Source organism: Phyllobates terribilis, unplaced genomic scaffold, assembly GCF_046119375.1.
Source record: "Phyllobates terribilis strain yellow unplaced genomic scaffold, ASM4611937v1 Scaffold_8__6_contigs__length_399053987, whole genome shotgun sequence".
NCBI lineage: Eukaryota > Metazoa > Chordata > Amphibia > Anura > Dendrobatidae > Phyllobates > Phyllobates terribilis.
Genome location: NW_027362768.1, coordinates 198,455,643 through 198,475,467, shown reverse-complemented (window position 1 = coordinate 198,475,467; position 19,825 = coordinate 198,455,643). Strand labels below are relative to the sequence as shown.

Sequence of the window (19,825 nt, the reverse complement as noted above, 5' to 3'; positions counted from 1 at the left end):
GGCCCATAGACAAGTGCTGCTGCCACAACCTATCCTGCCCAACTGGTGACCAGTAAATGATGAAGGCTCCGTACACATCAGGGCTGCTCCGCTCCTGGGCATCTGCAGGGCTTACAGGAGAATTAGTCAAAGAAAAAGACTTGAAAATTATAATGAGACTCAAATGATCCCCCTATGGCCTTTCCTCCAGTAATGCTCAGTCACAGTGTTTGCAGATGCCTCCAATAGACGTCACGTAAAGCAGAGAAATAATAATATCTCCAGCCAAACCTTATATACAAGCCACAAAGCACAGATCAGGAGGAAGGAGCGAGGGAGGAGGAAGGAGCAAAGAACGGGAGCGGAGGAAGGCGCGAGGGCGGAGGAAGGCGCGAGGGCGGAGGAAGGCGCGAGGGCGGAGGAAGGCGCGAGGGCGGAGGAAGACGCGAGGGCGGAGGAAGGCGCGAGGGCGGAGGAAGGCGCGAGGGCGGAGGAAGGCGCGAGGGCGGAGGAAGGCGGAGGAAGGCGCGAGGGCGGAGGAAGGCGCGAGGGCGGAGGAAGACACGAGGGCGGAGGAAGGCGCGAGGGCGGAGGAAGGCGCGAGGGCGGAGGAAGGCGCGAGGGCGGAGGAAGGCGCGAGGGCGGAGGAAGGCGCGAGGGCGGAGGAAGGAGCGAGGGAGGAGGAAGGCGCGAGGGCGGAGGAAGGCGCGAGGGCGGAGGAAGGAGCGAGGGTGGAGGAAGGCGCGAGGGCGGAGGAAGACGCGAGGAAGGAGCGAGGGCGGAGGAAGGAGCGAGGGCGGAGGAAGGCGCGAGGGCGGAGGAAGGCGCGAGGGCGGAGGAAGGTGGAGGAAGGAGCGAGGGAGGAGGAAGGCGCGAGGGCGGAGGAAGGCGCGAGGGCGGAGGAAGGCGCGAGGGCGGAGGAAGGCGCGAGGGCGGAGGAAGACGCGAGGGCGGAGGAAGGAGCGAGGGCGGAGGAAGGAGCGAGGGCGGAGGAAGGCGCGAGGGCGGAGGAAGGCGCGAGGGCGGAGGAAGGCGCGAGGGCGGAGGAAGGCGCGAGGGCGGAGGAAGACGCGAGGGCGGAGGAAGGCGCGAGGGCGGAGGAAGGCGCGAGGGCGGAGGAAGGCGGAGGAAGGAGCGAGGGTGGAGGAAGGCGCGAGGGCGGAGGAAGGAGCGAGGGAGGAGGAAGGCGCGAGGGCGGAGGAAGGCGCGAGGGCGGAGGAAGGAGCGAGGGTGGAGGAAGGCGCGAGGGCGGAGGAAGACGCGAGGGCGGAGGAAGGAGCGAGGGCGGAGGAAGGAGCGAGGGCGGAGGAAGGAGCGAGGGCGGAGGAAGGCGCGAGGGCGGAGGAAGGAGCGAGGGAGGAGGAAGGCGCGAGGGCGGAGGAAGGCGCGAGGGCGGAGGAAGGCGCGAGGGCGGAGGAAGGCGCGAGGGCGGAGGAAGGAGCGAGGGCGGAGGAAGGAGCGAGGGTGGAGGAAGGCGCGAGGGCGGAGGAAGGCGCGAGGGCGGAGGAAGGCGCGAGGGCGGAGGAAGGCGCGAGGGCGGAGGAAGGTGCGAGGGCGGAGGAAGGAGTGAGGGCGGAGGAAGACGCGAGGGCGGAGGAAGGAGCGAGGGAGGAGGAAGGCGCGAGGGCGGAGGAAGGAGGGAGGGCGGAGGAAGGCGCGAGGGCGGAGGAAGGCGCGAGGGCGGAGGAAGGCGCGAGGGAGGAGGAAGGCGCGAGGGAGGAGGAAGGCGCGAGGGCGGAGGAAGGCGCGAGGGCGGAGGAAGGAGCGAGGGCGGAGGAAGGAGCGAGGGCGGAGGAAGGTGGAGGAAGGCGCGAGGGCGGAGGAAGGCGCCAGGGGGGAGGAAGGTGCGAGGGCGGAGGAAGGAGTGAGGGCGGAGGAAGGCGCGAGGGCGGAGGAAGGAGCGAGGGAGGAGGAAGGCGCGAGGGCGGAGGAAGGAGGGAGGGCGGAGGAAGGCGCGAGGGCGGAGGAAGGAGCGAGGGCGGAGGAAGGCGCGAGGGAGGAGGAAGGCGCGAGGGAGGAGGAAGGCGCGAGGGCGGAGGAAGGCGCGAGGGCGGAGGAAGGCGGAGGAAGGAGCGAGGGTGGAGGAAGGAGCGAGGGTGGAGGAAGGCGCGAGGGCGGAGGAAGACGCGAGGGCGGAGGAAGGAGCGAGGGCGGAGGAAGGAGCGAGGGCGGAGGAAGGCGCGAGGGCGGAGGAAGGAGCGAGGGAGGAGGAAGGCGCGAGGGCGGAGGAAGGAGGGAGGGCGGAGGAAGGCGCGAGGGCGGAGGAGGGCGGAGGAAGGAGTGAGGGCGGAGGAAGGAGCGAGGGAGGAGGAAGGCGCGAGGGCGGAGGAAGGAGGGAGGGCGGAGGAAGGCGCGAGGGCGGAGGAAGGCGCGAGGGCGGAGGATGGAGCGAGGGCGGAGGACGGAGCGAGGGCGGAGGAAGACGCGAGGGAGGAGGAAGGCGCGAGGAAGGAGCGAGGAAGGAGCGAGGGAGGAGGAAGGAGCGAGGGAGGAGGAAGGAGCAAAGAATGGGAGCGGAGGAAGGCGTGAGGGAGGAGGAAGGAGCGAGGGAGGAGGAAGGCGCGAGGGAGGAGGAAGGCGCGAGGGCGGAGGAAGGAGCGAGGGTGGAGGAAGGCGCGAGGGCGGAGGAAGGAGGGAGGGCGGAGGAAGGCACGAGGGCGGAGGAAGGAGCGAGGGAGGAGGAAGGCGCGAGGGCGGAGGAAGACGCGAAGGCGGAGGAAGGCGCAAGGACGGAGGAAGGAGGGAGGGCGGAGGAAGGCGCGAGGGCGGAGGAAGACGCGAGGGCGGAGGAAGGCGCGAGGGCGGAGGACGGAGCGAGGGCGGAGGACGGCGCGAGGGAGGAGGAAGGAGCAAAGAACGGGAGCGGAGGAAGGCGCGAGGGGGGAAGAAGGCGCGAGGGCGAAGGAAGGAGCGAGGGAGGAGGAAGGAGCGAGGGAGGAGGAAGGAGCGAGGGAGGAGGAAGGCGCGAGGGAGGAGGAAGGCGCGAGGGAGGAGGGAGGGAGGAGGAAGGAGCGAGGGAGGAGGACGGAGGGAGGAGGACGGAGCGAGGGAGGAGGACGGAGCGAGGGAGGAGGACGGAGCGAGGGAGGAGGACGGAGCGAGGGAGGAGGAAGGAGCAAAGAACGGGAGCGGAGGAAGGCGCGAGGGGGGAAGAAGGCGCGAGGGCAGAGGAAGGAGCGAGGGCGGAGGAAGGCGGAGGAAGGAGCGAGGGTGGAGGAAGGCGCGAGGGTGGAGGAAGGCGCGAGGGTGGAGGAAGGCTCGAGGGCGGAGGAAGGCGCGAGGGAGGAGGAAGGCACGAGGGAGGAGGAAGGCGCGAGGGAGGAGGAAGGAGCGAGGGCAGAGGAAGGAGCGAGGGCGGAGGAAGGCGCGAGTGAAGAGCGGGAGCAGAGGAAGGAGCGAGGGCGGAGAACGGAGCGAGGGCGGAGGAAGGCGCGAGAAGAGCGAGGGTGGAGGAAGGAGCGAGGGGGGGGAGCGAGTCGGGTGGGGAGAGGCGAGGGGGGGAGGAGGAGCGAGAGCGGGGGAAGCGAGGAGGCTTCCAGCCACCTAATATTAGGACACATCAACCAGAGAAAAGTATGACCACTGGTGCCACCAATAATGTAAAATCACTAGACTGAGCACTGTGCAGACACCGAACAAGCCGGAGCTGATGTGACATATCAACTCTGAAGTTGTAGATTAAGACGAGCAGTTTTGGGCGCATAATACTATAGGATAAGTAATGTTTACAGTGACCGCACCAGCAGAATACGGAATGTAGCTCTGGAGTATAATACTCGAGGTAACTCAGGATCAGTACAGGATAAGTAATATAATGTAATGTATGTACAACAGTGACTGCACCAGCAGTATAGTGAGTGCAGCTCTGGAGTATAATACAGGATGTAACTCAGGATCAGTAATGTAATGTATGTACACAGTGACTGCACCAGCAGAATAGTGAGTGCAGCTCTGGGGTATAATACAGGATGTAACTCGGGATCAGTAATGTAATGTATGTACAACAGTGACTGCACCAGCAGTATAGTGAGTGCAGCTCTGGAGTATAATACAGGATGTAACTCAGGATCAGTAATGTAATGTATGTACACAGTGACTGCACCAGCAGAATAGTGAGTGCAGCTCTGGAGTATAATACAGGAGGTAACTCAGGATCAGTAATGTAATGTATGTACACAGTGACTCCACCAGCAGAATAGTGAGTGCAGCTCTGGGGTATAATACAGGATGTAACTCAGGATCAGTAATGTAATGTATGTACACAGTGACTGCACCAGCAGAATAGTGAGTGCAGCTCTGGAGTATAATACAGGAGGTAACTCAGGATCAGTAATGTAATGTATGTACACAGTGACTCCACCAGCAGAATAGTGAGTGCAGCTCTGTGGTATAATACAGAATGTAACTCAGGATCAATACAGGGTCAGTAATGTAATGTATGTACCAGGGCTGTGGAGTCGGTAAGCCAAACCTCCGACTCCTCAACTTCCATGACACCGACTCCAACTCCGACTCCCTCATACTCGGCTCATGTTTAAGTGATAAATTTACTGTAGCACAGATTCATCTCAGCTAAAAGTCCAGACCCTGAGATCAGGAATAGGACGGACATTTATAGGACATTTCATGACTTTCCCAAATTCTAATGAAAAAATATTCCCCACAAACTGCATTGAACTACTGTACCCAATTTATTATATATTTTAGGAGTTGGAGTCGGTCCATTTTATACCGACTCCACAGCCCTGGTATGTACAACAGTGACTGCACAAGCAGAATAGTGAGCGCTGCTCTGGGGTATAATACAGGAGGTAACTCAGGATCAGTAATGTAATGTATGTACACAGTGACTGCACAAGCAGAATAGTGAGTGCAGCTCTGGGGTATAATACAGGATGTAACTCAGGATCAGTAATGTAATGTATGTACACAGTGACTGCACCAGCAGAATAGTGAGTGCAGCTCTGGAGTATAATACAGGATGTAACTCAGGATCAGTAATGTAATGTATGTACACAGTGACTGCACCAGCAGAATAGTGAGTGCAGCTCTGGAGTATAATACAGGATGTAACTCCGGATCAGTAATGTAATGTATGTACACAGTGACTGCACAAGCAGAATAGTGAGCGCTGCTCTGGGGTATAATACAGGAGGTAACTCAGGATCAGTAATGTAATGTATGTACACAGTGATTGCACCAGCAGAATAGTGAGCGCAGCTCTGGAGTATAATACAGGATGTAACTCAGGATCAGTAATGTAATGTATGTACACAGTGACTGCACCAGCAGAATAGTGAGTGCAGCTCTGGAGTATAATACAGGAGGTAACTCAGGATCAGTAATGTAATGTATGTACACAGTGACTGCACCAGCAGAATAGTGAGTGCAGCTCTGGAGTATAATACAGGATGTAACTCAGGATCAGTAATGTAATGTATGTACATAGTGACTGCACCAGCAGAATAGTAAGCGCAGCTCTGGAGTATAGTATAGGATGTAACTCAGGATCAGTAATGTAATGTATGTACACAGTGACTGCACCAGCAGAATAGTGAGTGCAGCTCTGGAGTATAATACAGGATGTAACTCAGGATCAGTAATGTAATGTATGTACACAGTGACTGCACCAGCAGAATAGTGAGTGCAGCTCTGGAGTAAAATACAGGAGGTAACTCAGGATCAGTAATGTAATGTATGTACACAGTGACTGCACCAGCAGAATAGTGAGTGCAGCTCTGGAGTATAATACAGGATGTAACTCAGGATCAGTAATGTAATGTATGTACATAGTGACTGCACCAGCAGAATAGTAAGCGCAGCTCTGGAGTATAGTATAGGATGTAACTCAGGATCAGTAATGTAATGTATGTACACAGTGACTGCACCAGCAGAATAGTGAGTGCAGCTCTGGAGTATAATACAGGATGTAACTCAGGATCAGTAATGTAATGTATGTACACAGTGACTGCACCAGCAGAATAGTGAGTGCAGCTCTGGAGGATAATACAGGAGGTAACTCAGGATCAGTAATGTAATGTATGTACACAGTGACTGCACCAGCAGAATAGTGAGTGCAGCTCTGGAGTAAAATACAGGAGGTAACTCAGGATCAGTAATGTAATGTATGTACACAGTGACTGCACCAGCAGAATAGTGAGTGCAGCTCTGGAGGATAATACAGGAGGTAACTCAGGATCAGTATTGTAATGTATGTACACAGTGACTGCACCAGCAGAATAGTGAGTGCAGCTCTGGAGTATAATACAGGAGGTAACTCAGGATCAGTAATGTAATGTATGTACACAGTGACTGCACCAGCAGAATAGTGAGTGCAGCTCTGGAGTATAATACAGGAGGTAACTCAGGATCAGTAATGTAATGTATGTACACAGTGACTGCACCAGCAGAATAGTGAGTGCAGCTCTGGAGTATAATACAGGAGGTAACTCAGGATCAGTAATGTAATGTATGTACACAGTGACTGCACCAGCAGAATAGTGAGTGCAGCTCTGGAGTATAATACAGGAGGTAACTCAGGATCAGTATAGGATCATGTAGTGTATGTACACAGTGGCTGCACCAGTATCGGAAGGCTACAAAATCCCAGCAAAGATTGTTGAGAGGTTGCTGAAAAACCCTTTATATATTTCAATGTGCAGACCAATTGTTTGCTATAAGCTGTTGCTGTAGATCGGTGACTGATCGCTCTGTTCCATAATATAGCTGTAATAAATACTATGAGGTCATCTAAGCTGCGGCAAGTTCGTGGCCATGCCCTTTCTTCTCCAGCCGCCTCAGTACTACAGTGAAAGCGTTTCATGCCTCCTATGTCTGAGTGAAGCTGTCAGGTTGGAGAGTGACTGTGTAAATTCAGCGTCACGGCTGGCACTTGGCAGATGGAAGTCGTCCAGCTCGCAGAGTGCACCACTTTCTATGCGGCGTCTGTGACTGTGTCATTACAGCTGGACTGACATGTTTCTGTCCGAGAGCCATTAGTAGCGACAGCTCTGAGGATGTTACATTCTACGGAGCTGACAACTGTGGAATTGCAATCCACTAAAAATAGAATACTCGCAGACGGAGGGGATGAAAGCAGCGCGGTCTTTACACAGAATGTAAAATAGCTGTACTGCCCGAATACAGGAGACCCTCAGATTGTTAAAAGGATTGGGGTTTCTTTTTTTTTTTTTGGAGAGGGGGGGGGATTATCTTCAATTTTACATAGGTAATTTATAAATCAAACAGGTCGACCCACCCACATACCTATTAAAAGTTATTAAAGACAAACTCCAGAGATCATTATTCCCAGGAGAATCCTTCAGACTCCATCATGGTCACACGGAGAATATACTTATTGTTATTATTATTTATTATAGCGCCATTTATTCCATGGCGCTTTACATGTGAAAAGGAGGGTATACATAGCAAAAACACTTACAATAATCTTAACAAAACGAGTCAGCGACTGGTACAGGAGGAGCGAGGACCCTGCCCGCGAGGGCTCACAGTCTACAAGGGATGGGTGAGGATACAGTAGATGAGGGTAGAGCTGGTCGTGCAGCTGTATGGTGGAGCGAGGACCCTGCCCGCGAGGACTCACAATCTACAGGGGATGGGTGAGGATACAGTAGGTGAGGGTAGAGCTGGTCGTACAGCTGTATGGTGGAGCGAGGACCCTGCCCGCGAGGGCTCACAGTCTAGAGGGGATGGGTGAGGATACAGTAGGTGAGGGTAGAGCTGGTCGTGCAGCGGTATGGTGGAGCGAGGACCCTGCCCGCGAGGGCTCACAGTCTACAGGGGATGGGTGAGGATACAGTAGGTGAGGGTAGAGCTGGTCGTGCAGCTGTATGGTGGAGCGAGGACCCTGCCCGCGAGGGCTCACAGTCTACAGGGGATGGGTGAGGATACAGTAGGTGAGGGTAGAGCTGGTCGTACAGCTGTATGGTGGAGCGAGGACCCTGCCCGCGAGGGCTCACAGTCTACAGGGGATGGGTGAGGATACAGTAGGTGAGGGTAGAGCTGGTCGTACAGCTGTATGGTGGAGCGAGGACCCTGCCCGCGAGGGCTCACAGTCTAGAGGGGATGGGTGAGGATACAGTAGGTGAGGGTAGAGCTGGTCGTGCAGCGGTATGGTGGAGCGAGGACCCTGCCCGCGAGGGCTCACAGTCTACAGGGGATGGGTGAGGATACAGTAGGTGAGGGTAGAGCTGGTCGTACAGCTGTATGGTGGAGCGAGGACCCTGCCTGCGAGGGCTCACAGTCTACAGGGGATGGGTGAGGATACAGTAGGTGAGGGTAGAGCTGGTCGTACAGCTGTATGGTGGAGCGAGCACCCTGCCCGCGAGGGCTCACAGTCTACAGGGGATGGGTGAGGATACAGTAGGTGAGGATAGAGCTGGTCGTGCAGCGGTGTGGTGGAGCGAGGACCTTGCCCGCGAGGGCTCACAGTCTACAGGGGATGGGTGAGGATACAGTAGGTGAGGGTAGAGCTGGTCGTGCAGCGGTATGGTGGAGCGAGGACCCTGCCCGCGAGAGCTCACAGTCTACAGGGGATGGGTGAGGATACAGTAGGTGAGGGTAGAGCTGGTCGTGCAGCGGTATGGTGGAGCGAGGACCCTGCCCGCGAGGGCTCACAGTCTACAGGGGATGGGTGAGGATACAGTAGGTGAGGGTAGAGCTGGTCGTGCAGCGGTATGGTGGAGCGAGGACCCTGCCCGCGAGGGCTCACAGTCTACAGGGGATGGGTGAGGATACAGTAGGTGAGGGTAGAGCTGGTCGTGCAGCGGTATGGTGGAGCGAGGACCCTGCCCGCGAGGGCTCACAGTCTACAGGGGATGGGTGAGGATACAGTAGGTGAGGGTAGAGCTGGTCGTGCAGCGGTATGGTGGAGCGAGGACCCTGCCCGCGAGGGCTCACAGTCTACAGGGGATGGGTGAGGATACAGTAGGTGAGGGTAGAGCTGGTCGTGCAGCGGTATGGTGGAGCGAGGACCCTGCCCGCGAGGGCTCACAATCTACAAGGGATGGGTGAGGATACAGTAGGTGAGGGTAGAGCTGGTCGTGCAGTGGTATGGTGGAGCGAGGACCCTGCCCGCGAGGGCTCACAATCTACAAGGGATGGGTGAGGATACAGTAGGTGAGGGTAGAGCTGGTCGTGCAGCGGTATGGTGGAGCGAGGACCCTGCCCGCGAGGGCTCACAATCTACAAGGGATGGGTGAGGATACAGTAGGTGAGGGTAGAGCTGGTCGTGCAGCGGTATGGTGGAGCGAGGACCCTGCCCGCGAGGGCTCACAGTCTACAGGGGATGGGTGAGGATACAGTAGGTGAGGGTAGAGCTGGTCGTGCAGCGGTATGGTGGAGCGAGGACCCTGCCCGCGAGGGCTCACAATCTACAAGGGATGGGTGAGGATACAGCTGGTCGTGCAGCGGTATGGTGGAGCGAGGACCCTGCCCCCGAGGGCTCACAATCTACAAGGGATGGGTGAGGATACAGTAGGTGAGGGTAGAGCTGGTCGTGCAGTGGTATGGTGGAGCGAGGACCCTGCCCGCGAGGGCTCACAGTCTACAAGGGATGGGTGAGGATACAGTAGGTGAGGGTAGAACTGGTCGTGCAGCGGTATGGTGGAGCGAGGACCCTGCCCGCGAGGGCTCACAGTCTACAGGGGATGGGCGAGGATACAGTAGGTGAGGGTAGAACTGGTCGTGCAGCGGTATGGTGGAGCGAGGACTCTGCCCGCGAGGGCTCACAGTCTACAGGGGATGGGTGAGGATACAGTAGGTGAGGGTAGAGCTGGTCGTACAGCGGTGTGGTGCAGCGAGGACCCTGCCCGCGAGGGCTCACAATCTACAAGGGATGGGTCAGGATACAGTAGGTGAGAGTAGAGCTGGTCGTGGAGCTGTATGGTGGAGCGAGGGCTCACAATCTACAAGGGATGGATGAGGATACAGTAGGTGAGGGTAGAGCTGGTCGTGTAGAGGTATGGTGGAGCGAGGACCCTGCCCGCGAGGGCTCACAGTCTACAAGGGATGGGTGAGGATACAATAGGTGAGGGTAGAGCTGGTCGTGCAGCGGTATGGTGGAGAGAGGACCCTGCCCGCGAGGGCTCACAATCTACAAGGGATGGGTGAGGATACAGTAGGTGAGGGTAGAGCTGGTCGTGCAGCGGTATGGTGGAGAGAGGACCCTGCCCGCGAGGGCTCACAGTCTACAGGGGATGGGTGAGGATACAGTAGGTGAGGGTAGAGCTGGTCATGCAGCGGTATGGTGGACCGAGGACCCTGCCCGCGAGGGCTCACAATCTACAAGGGATGGGTGAGGATACAGTAGGTGAGGGTAGAGCTGGTCGTGTAGAGGTATGGTGGAGCGAGGACCCTGCCCGCGAGGGCTCACAATCTACAGGGGATGGGTGAGGATACAGTAGGTGAGGGTAGAGCTGGTTGCGCAGCGGTGTGGTGGAGCGAGGACCCTGCCCGCGAGGGCTCACAGTCTACAGGGGATGGGTGAGGATACAGTAGGTGAGGATAGAGCTGGTCGTGCAGCGGTATGGTGGAGCGAGGACCCTGCCTGCGAGGGCTCACTGTCTACAGGGGATGGGTGAGGATACAGTAGGTGAGGGTAGAGCTGGTCGTGCAGCGGTATGGTGGAGAGAGGACCCTGCCCGCGAGGGCTCACAGTCTACAGGGGATGGGTGAGGATACAGTAGGTGAGGGTAGAGCTGGTCGTACAGCGGTATGGTGGAGCGAGGACCCTGCCCCCGAGGGCTCACAATCTACAGGGGATGGGTGAGGATACAGTAGGTGAGTGCAGAGCTGGTTGTGCAGCGGTATGGTGGAGCTAGGACCCTGCCCGCGAGGGCTCACAGTCTACAGGGGATGGGTGAGAATACAGTAGGTGAGGGTAGAGCTGGTCGTGTAGCGGTATGGTGGAGCGAGGACCCTGCCCGCGAGGGCTCACAGTCTACAGGGGATGGGTGAGGATACAGTAGGTGAGGGTAGAGCTGGTCGTGCAGTGGTATGGTGGAGCGAGGACCCTGCCCGCGAGGGCTCACAGTCTACAGGGGATGGGTGAGGATACAGTAGGTGAGGGTAGAGCTGGTCGTGCAGTGGTATGGTGGAGCGAGGACCCTGCCTGCGAGGGCTCACAGTCTACAGGGGATGGGTGAGGATACAGTAGGTGAGGGTAGAGCTGGTCGTGCAGCGGTATGGTGGAGCGAGGACCCTGCCCGCGAGGGCTCACAGTCTACAGGGGATGGGTGAGGATACAGTAGGTGAGGGCAGAGCTGGTCGTGCAGCGGTATGGTGGAGCGAGGACCCTGTCCGCGAGGGCTCACAGTCTACAGGGGATGGGTGAGGATACAGTAGGTGAGGGTAGAGCTGGTCGTGTAGCGGTATGGTGGAGCGAGGACCCTGCCCGCGAGGGCTCACAGTCTACAGGGGATGGGTGAGGATACAGTAGGTGAGGGTAGAGCTGGTCGTGCAGCGGTATGGTGGAGCGAGGACCCTGCCCGCGAGGGCTCACAGTCTACAGGGGATGGGTGAGGATACAGTAGGTGAGGGTAGAGCTGGTCGTGCAGCGGTATGGTGGAGCGAGGACCCTGCCCGCGAGGGCTCACAGTCTACAGGGGATGGGTGAGGATACAGTAGGTGAGGGTAGAGCTGGTCGTGTAGCGGTATGGTGGAGCGAGGACCCTGCCCGCGAGGGCTCACAGTCTACAAGGGATGGGTGAGGATACAGTAGGTGAGGGTAGAGCTGGTCGTGTAGCGCTATGGTGGAGCGAGGACCCTGCCCTTTTTACCAGTTTTTTTCAAGGCAAATTCATCTCTAAATAGAACAAATAAAAATGAATACAAGTATGACAGATGTGGCGAATTTCGTCTATCATAGAACATCTCGCGAGCTCATACATAATTTTTATTTGTCCTATTAAGAGATGAATTTTCCTTGAAAAAGACTGGTAAAACGGTCGAAACGTTGGTACATGCTCTGGGCTCATGCTCTGTTAACAGAAGGGGTATATGAATAATTTAATAAAGCATTTGAAAATTCCATGAGTGGAGTGCCGAGGTTCATTTTCTACTCAGGAATCTATGTGAGACAGCCATACAGTTTTCAATGCAGTTTTTGAAGCATTGTTTTATTCACACTTTTTCCACTGACTATCATGTATAGTTTGCTGCACGTTCCACAACAAATGTACAAATAAAGTGTCACCCCCTGTCCCCCCCCCCCCCACAGCTTGGAATATGTGGCCTATTAGGCCATGTGCACAAGGAGTTTTTGTAGCGGAAGCTCAGCAGAAACTCTGCTCAAAATCTCAGAACCCCTCAAAAACTTTTTCCAATTGATCAAAGCGATTACACCAGGATTCTGGCGTCGGCTGCATTGAAAAAAAAAATCGCAAACGTTTTGTGCAATGAAAAGTTGCGCAAAGATCATGCAACTTTTGGTGTTTTCCCACCAGTTTCGCCAAGCTCCACCAAAATGGGCGGGAAGAGAGCGTGACGCCACTGTTCGTCTAATTCATGATGGGCCGTACAACAGAAATCTTACTCCAGTCACTGAGTGAAGTAAGATTTGTGATGATGCGCACACCACTTTTTAGATGCATCAGATTCATTAATTTGCCTCTTAATGAATCAGGGGCGTCTAACTCCAGCACTCTCTCATCAAGACTAAGACTGGCGTGAACACTTTCAGTCTTGATGAATCAAAGCCTTTGAATATCCACTCAGTTTCGGCTTTGAAAACTCAGCAAAAAGACTCTGTGTGCACAGAGCCTTATTGTCACGCAAGGTGTGGGAAAGACTAAGTGCAACACGAAGGGAAGGGGGAATGGGAGCCCAGACTCTAGGGAAAGGGTGGAGTGGAGACCTCCTAGGTTGATCTGATATCACCCTGTCTCCACTAACATCCCTATATTGGTTCCTCACCAATCGCTGCACGTGAACCTAAACCCTTTATTTCCCTAGCGCTTTACCCTGGATAGGGAAGGAGGGGATGAACACTAGTCGATCTCCACTAACGAATAAAGACAACAAGGGAGACAAACACGGGGGAAAATAACTTAGCTTTAGCCGACTTCAGAGCAATAACTCCAAGCGTCATCCTAGCACCACTGAGGAAGATAGCAGTCTGAGAGCTCCAAGCATTCACAAGGAAACGTGAGTATCACCGGCACCTTCCTGCTGCAAAGTGAAACTATTTAAACACCCAGACCTGGATGTCAATTAGCTGGAAGGAGGTTGCCGCTGGGTCCTAGAGTGAAACAGCTAAGAAGGTGTCTGTATTGCCAAACAAAGAGATTTTCTGCAACCAACTGCAGGGCGACTGTCTGTCACATCTGACACACCCGTGACAGTACCACCCCCCCCTCTACGAGTGGCCTCCGGACACTGAAGACCAGGTTTCTCAGGATAATAAGTGTGAAATGAACGAACCAACCTGGGCGTGTTCACCTCTGATGCTGAAACCCACATCCTCTCCTCTTGACCATAACCCTTCCAGTGCACCAAGTATTGTAGAGAACGACGTTGGAAACGAGAATCTACAATCCTTGAAACTCCAGATTACTATCAACCATTACTGGGGCCAGCGGTAGAGGCGAGGGCTCAAGAGGTTCCACATATTTCTTTAGTAAGGACCTGTGGAAAACATTGTGGACCTTAAGGGCCTGAGGAAGCTCAAGACGAAACGCTGCTGGATTAATGACGGTGATTATTTTATAGGGCCAATAAACCTAGGTCCCAGGTTCCAAGAAGGAACTTTTAATCTTATATTCCTGGTAGACAACCACACAAAGTCGTTCACATTCAGGTCCGGATCTGGCAAGCGTTTTCTGTCAGCCATACGTTTATACCTGACTCCTATGATCTTTAAATTACTCAGAACTCCCCGCCACACCGAGGAGAGCGACGAAGCAAACCGCTCCTCCTCAGGAACTCCCGAAGCTCCTACCCCACTAAAGGTATCAAACTGTGGGTGATAACCGTATGCACCGAAGAACGGTGACCTGCCAGTGGATTCTTGATGATGATTATTAATGACAAATTCTGCCAGCGGTAAGTAGGATGCCCAATCTTCCTGATTTTCGGAGACAAAACACCTGAGGTAGGTCTCCAAATTCTGATATGACGTGCTTGGTCTGTCCATTCAACTGAGGGTGGAAGGCAGAGGAAAAGGACAGCTGCACCCCCAGTCGAGAACAGGATGCCTTCCAGAACTTGGAAACAAACTAGGTCCCCCGATCTGACACCACATCAGAGGGAACCCCGTGAAGCTTCACAATCTCATTTATGAACACCTGAGCAAGTGTCTTAGCATTGGGAAGTGCAGGAAGTGCGACGAAGTGAACCATTTTACTGAACCTATCTACAACCATCAAAACCACCGTTTTGCCTGCAGAAACCGGTAGGTCAGTAATAAAATCCATGGATAAGTGTGTCCATGGTCTACTAGGGATAGGTAGCGGAAGAAGAGTACCAGACGGATGGGTATGCAAAACCTTAGAACGTGCGATTAGATGGTACAAATAACCTTCAAGAAGGGCAGGCGGCAGGGGCGTCCCCCTGAGCCTCCAACACCTCATCCTCCAGTTCAGGATATAATGCCGAAATGACTACCCCCTTCTGTAGTATCGGGGCAGGGTTCTCATGGTCACCGCCACCAGTGAAGCTCCGGGAAAAAGCATCAGCCTTGACATTTTTGACCCTTGGACAAAAAGTGACAACAAAATTGAACCTAGTAAAAAACAGGGACCATCTGGCTTGAGGGTTGAGACGTTTAGCTGACTGGAGATATGACAGGTTCTTATGGTCAGTAATAAACAGTAATAGGATGGACAGCCCCCTCCAACCAATGTCACCATTCCTCGAACGCCAATTTGATTGCCAAAAATTCCCTATTACTCACATCATAATTTCTCTCAGCCAAAGACAATTTTTTACAAAAGAAGGCGCATGGATGCCATTTACCAGGGGACGGACCCTGAGACAACAGAGCTCCAACCCCAACATCCGACGCATCAACTTCTACAATAAAGAGTTGGGAAACATTGGGTTGACTGAGTATATGTGCAGTGGCAAAATGATTCTTTAAAGAAGAAAAAGCCTGGAGGGAGGCATCCGACCATTTGGAAAAATCAGACCCTTTCTTAGTCATGTCAGTAAGGGGTTTCACATTTACTGAGTAGTTTTTGATGAATTTCCGGTAAAAATTAGTAAAGCCCAGAAAACGTTGTAGAGCCTTGAGGTTCTCGGGACAGTCGCAATCAAGGACTGCACGGATCTTCTCCGGATTCATCCGAAAACCCAAAGACAACAAGTACCCCAAAAACTGCACCTCCTGACCGGCGAAAACACATTTTTCTAGTTTGGCATCAAGTTTGTTATCCCTTAATATCTGGAGCACCTGTTTAACATTCCTCCGATGTGTCTCAAAATCAGGTGAGTAAACCAAAATATCATCCAGATAGACCACCACAAACCTGCCCACCAAATGATGGAAAATATCATTTATAAAATGCTGGAATACCGCAGGTGCATTAGTCAAACCGAAAGGCATAACCAGACTCTCGGAATGTCCTTCCGGGGTATTGAACGCTGTTTTCCATTCGTCCTCTTCTCTGATTCTCACCAGATTGTAGGCTCCCCTTAAAGCCAACTTGGAGAATACCTTAGCTCCCACAACCTGGCTGAACAAATCAGGAATCAGAGGTAGAGTGTATGGATCTCGGATGGTAATTTGATTTAATTCCCGGAAATCTAAACAGGGGCGTAGACCGCCATCTTTTTCTTCACAAAGAAGAACCCTGCCACCACGGGCGAAGATGAGGGTCTGATATGTCCCTTCTCCAGACTTTCCACAATGAAATCCTTCATGGCTTGTCTCTCAGGGCCAGAAACATTATACAGTCTGGACTTCGGTATTTTAGCTCCGGGGGTCAGGTTAATAGGACAGTCATAAGAACGATGAGGCGGCAAATCCTGACACCCCCTCTCAGAAAAAACGTCCTCAAAACCAGACAGAAAAGCAGGTAATATCTCTGTAGAGACAGGAGCAAGGGAAATAGCTAAACAGTTCTCATGGCAGTAATCTCCCCATTCAGTAATCTCTCCGGTTTGCCAATCCACCAATGGATTATGTTTCACAAGCCAAGGTATACCCAAAATAATTGGGGTGGGAAGACTGTCCAGGACTTAGCAAGGGATTATTTCACAATGAACTGACCCCACCCTCAGTTTTACATTATGTACAATCTGAGTAAATGCTTTCTGGGCAAGTGGCGCCGAGTCAATGGCAAAGATGGAAATAGGCTTAGCTAAAGTATAGAAAGCAAAACCATGAGTTTTCACAAACTCAGCATCAATCATGCTGACTCTGGCTCCACTGTCAAACACAGAAATTTTCTCGGTTTTTGCTCTCTAGCACCACCTCTGGTGTCAGGACAAACCAGGAACTGCAGGTTGGTAAGAAATGCACCCCTTGTTTATCCAACTCCAGACTACCAAGAGTTAATCGAGTCGCCTTTTGTTTAGGCATTGAAGGACAGGTCCCAATAAAATGTCCCTTTTTCCCACAAAAAAAAAATACGCCTTTTTTCTTGTGAATCTCCGGGGAAATGTATGATGTAAAGGCAGCCCCTAACTGCATGGGTTCCTCCACTTCCCCCAGTACTGGTTCACCGCTAGTCCGCTCCCCTGGCAGAGGTACATAACCCCGACAAGAAAGCCCTGGAGAAGGTGGTCTCACCCGTCTATCCCGAAGACGTGTATCAAGACGTATGGCCTATGACATGGCAGCCTCCAAGTACTGAGGGGTTTCATATACAGCCAAGGCATCTTTCAACCTTTCAGTAAGACCCTCACAAAATTGACTTCTAAGGGCTGAGTCATTCCATTTGGAATCCGTTGCCCATCTATGGAATTCCGTACTGTACATCTCCACTGACCGATTCCCCTGCTGAAGACGACGTAACCTAGACTCAACCAAGGCAAATCGGTCAGGGTCATCATAGATGAGGACCAGAGCCCCGAAAAAACCCTCCACAGACTAGAGACAAACTGAGTACTGTGGTAAAGAAAACGCCCAGGACTGAGGATCTCCCTGCAATAGAGAAATCACAATTCCTACTCTTTGCTCCTCACTTCCGGAGGAGTAAGGATGACGTTTAAAATACAATTTGCAGGAGGGCAACCTTGGGTTCAGGCTAGACAGCCCTACCTGCAGAGACCCCCACATTGGTGACCTGTAGCCGCTGATGCTGCTGCTGAACCTCACAGCGGAGGTCATTCACCTCCAGGGACAGACAGCGGAACTGCTCTGCAACTGAACCCATACCAAGGGAAAAGGGAAAAAAAAAACACACCCGAAAAAAGCAACAACACACAATAAAACCCAAGTGTTAGGTTTCTGTTTTTTTTTTCCCTAAATGTGCACAGTCGGTAATGATGCCACGCAAGGTGTGGGAAAGACTAAGTGCAACACGAATAGAAGGGGGAAAGGGAGCCCAGACTCTAGGGAAAGGGGGAGTGGAGACCTCCTAGGCTGATCTCATATCACCCTGTCTCCACTAACGTCCGTATATTGGTTCCTCACCAATCGACGCACGCGAACCTAAACCCTATATTTCCCTAGCGCTTGGCCCTGGATAGGGAAGGAGGGGATGAACACTAGTTGATCCCCACTAACGACTAAAGACAACAAGGGAGACAAACACGGGGGAAAGTAGCGTAGGTTTAGCTGACTTCAGAGAGATAACTCTAAGCGTCCTCCTAGTACCACAGAGGAAGATAGCAGTCTGAGAGCTCCAAGCATTCACAAGGAAACATGTGAGTATCACCGGCACCTTCCTGCTGCAAAATGAAACTATTTAAACACCCAGGCCATGGTCTCAATTAGCAGGAAGGAGGTAGCCACTGGGTTCTAGAGTGAAACAGCTAAGAAGGTGTCTGTATTGCCAAACGAAGAGATCTTCTGCAACCAACTGCAGGGCGACTGTCTGTCACATCTGACACACCCGTGACACTTGTGTCAGAAGGAATGGTCGTGTACACTGGTGTCTGCATTTAAGGGGCCAGCATTACCAATGTTTTCATATAGGTTTATAAATATGGAACATAAGTACGAAAATACCAGAACGGCACACGCTGGGGTCAGATGATGGCAGTGGTTGACCATGGAAACAGTCAGCATCGGATCATATACAACCACGCTTAACGATAACGTGTGCAAATCCCTTTTTAGGAGAATGATCCAGTATTGTATAATAAAACGTGCAGACATTTTCCAGTAAACATTTGTTTTAATTCACTTACCAATTTCAACATCTCTTTTTGCTGCTGGTGAATGGAAACTATGTCAAGATATTGATTACAGCACGTTCCAAACTATTCCACAAATGTTATTTTCCTCTGATTTTCCTGAACGCTGGATGCAGAGGAGATGTATAATGTCCAATCATCGACTGCTAGAGGATAAATCACGTTTATTGGACAAATCTTCCAATGAGAACAGGATTATTTTCAAAACTAAAAAAAATTCGGAAAGCAGCAAATTCTTCTGCAGAACAAGAGTCCAGACGTTCTCTAGGTTGTAAAGATCTGAGAGCGGTGATCTGTGGGATCTGCAGCATTAAGACGTCACATTCACTGACATCAGAAGCTTTTCCATCAGAAACCTCCTAACAGGCCGCGGTCCAGGTAACATCGGAGCGTCTGTGATGTCTCCTGCACAATTCTCCTCCATTCATCTTGGGAGTTTTTGGAGACTTTCTGCTTGAATTTCTATGCCGGATGTAAGAATCTTCCCCAGAGCTGCTGTTCTGATGTGATCGGCCCCCCACCCTCATAGATTGTCTGCTGAGGATACTCCAAAGGTTCTCAGTAGGGCTGAGGTCAGGGGAGGGTGGTGGTCGCACCGTGAGTTTCTCTCCTTTTATGTATATAGCAGCCAATGACTCAGAGGTTTCTTTGCAGCATGAGATGGGGCACTGTCAGCACGGAGATGAGTTTGTTACAGACGGCGAGGTTCTTCCTTTTGCACCATGGACGAAATCGGCCAGTCAAAAACTCTATGTACTTTCTGAGGTCGTTTTCACACATTCAGGGACCCTAAAGGGGCGACCAGCTCGCCCCATGATTCCGGCCCAAAACACGACTCCACCACCTCCTTGCCGACTTGATTGGACATGGTGGCCTTCCACAACTGTGCACTGCTCCATCCATCTGGTTCATCCAGGGCTGCACGCCATCGTCAGTAATAAAGACTAGTTTACAATGAGTCTTTATGTATGTCGGGGCCACTGCAGCCGTGTAGCGGCGGCTAAATAATAGGTTTATGCACAACTGCAGCCTCTGGAGGATCCTACACATTGAGGTTCGCAGACTCCAGAGGCACCGGCAGCTTCTCATACCCGTTTGCTGCTTTGTAATGGATATGGATTTTATCAGCTGCTCTCTTAGTGTGATGAATTTGTGTGGCAGAAACCTTCCTCATCATGCCTCTATGTGCAGGAACCTTCCTCATCATGCCTCTGTGCAGGAACCTTCCCCATCATGCCTCTATGTGCAGGAACCTTCCCCATCATGCCTCTATGTGCAGGAACCTTCCTCATCATGCCTCTGTGCAGGAACCTTCCCCATCATGCCTCTATGTGCAGGAACCTTCCCCATCATGCCTCTATGTGCAGGAACCTTCCTCATCATGCCTCTATGTGCAGGAACCTTCCTCATCATGCCTCTATGTGCAGGAACCTTCCTCATCATGCCTCTATGTGCAGGAACCTTCCCCATCATGCCTCTATGTGCAGGAACCTTCCTCATCATGCCTCTATGTGCAGGAACCTTC

The 19,825-nt window shown here is 53.1% G+C and overlaps 1 protein-coding gene across 2 annotated transcripts in view; it reads left to right on the top strand.

Moving 5' to 3' along the window:
* The window catches only part of RNF220 (ring finger protein 220), a 365,618-nt gene that overhangs the window by 295,922 nt on the left and 49,871 nt on the right, over positions 1-19,825 (top strand). The gene's annotated exons all lie outside the window — the stretch shown is intronic.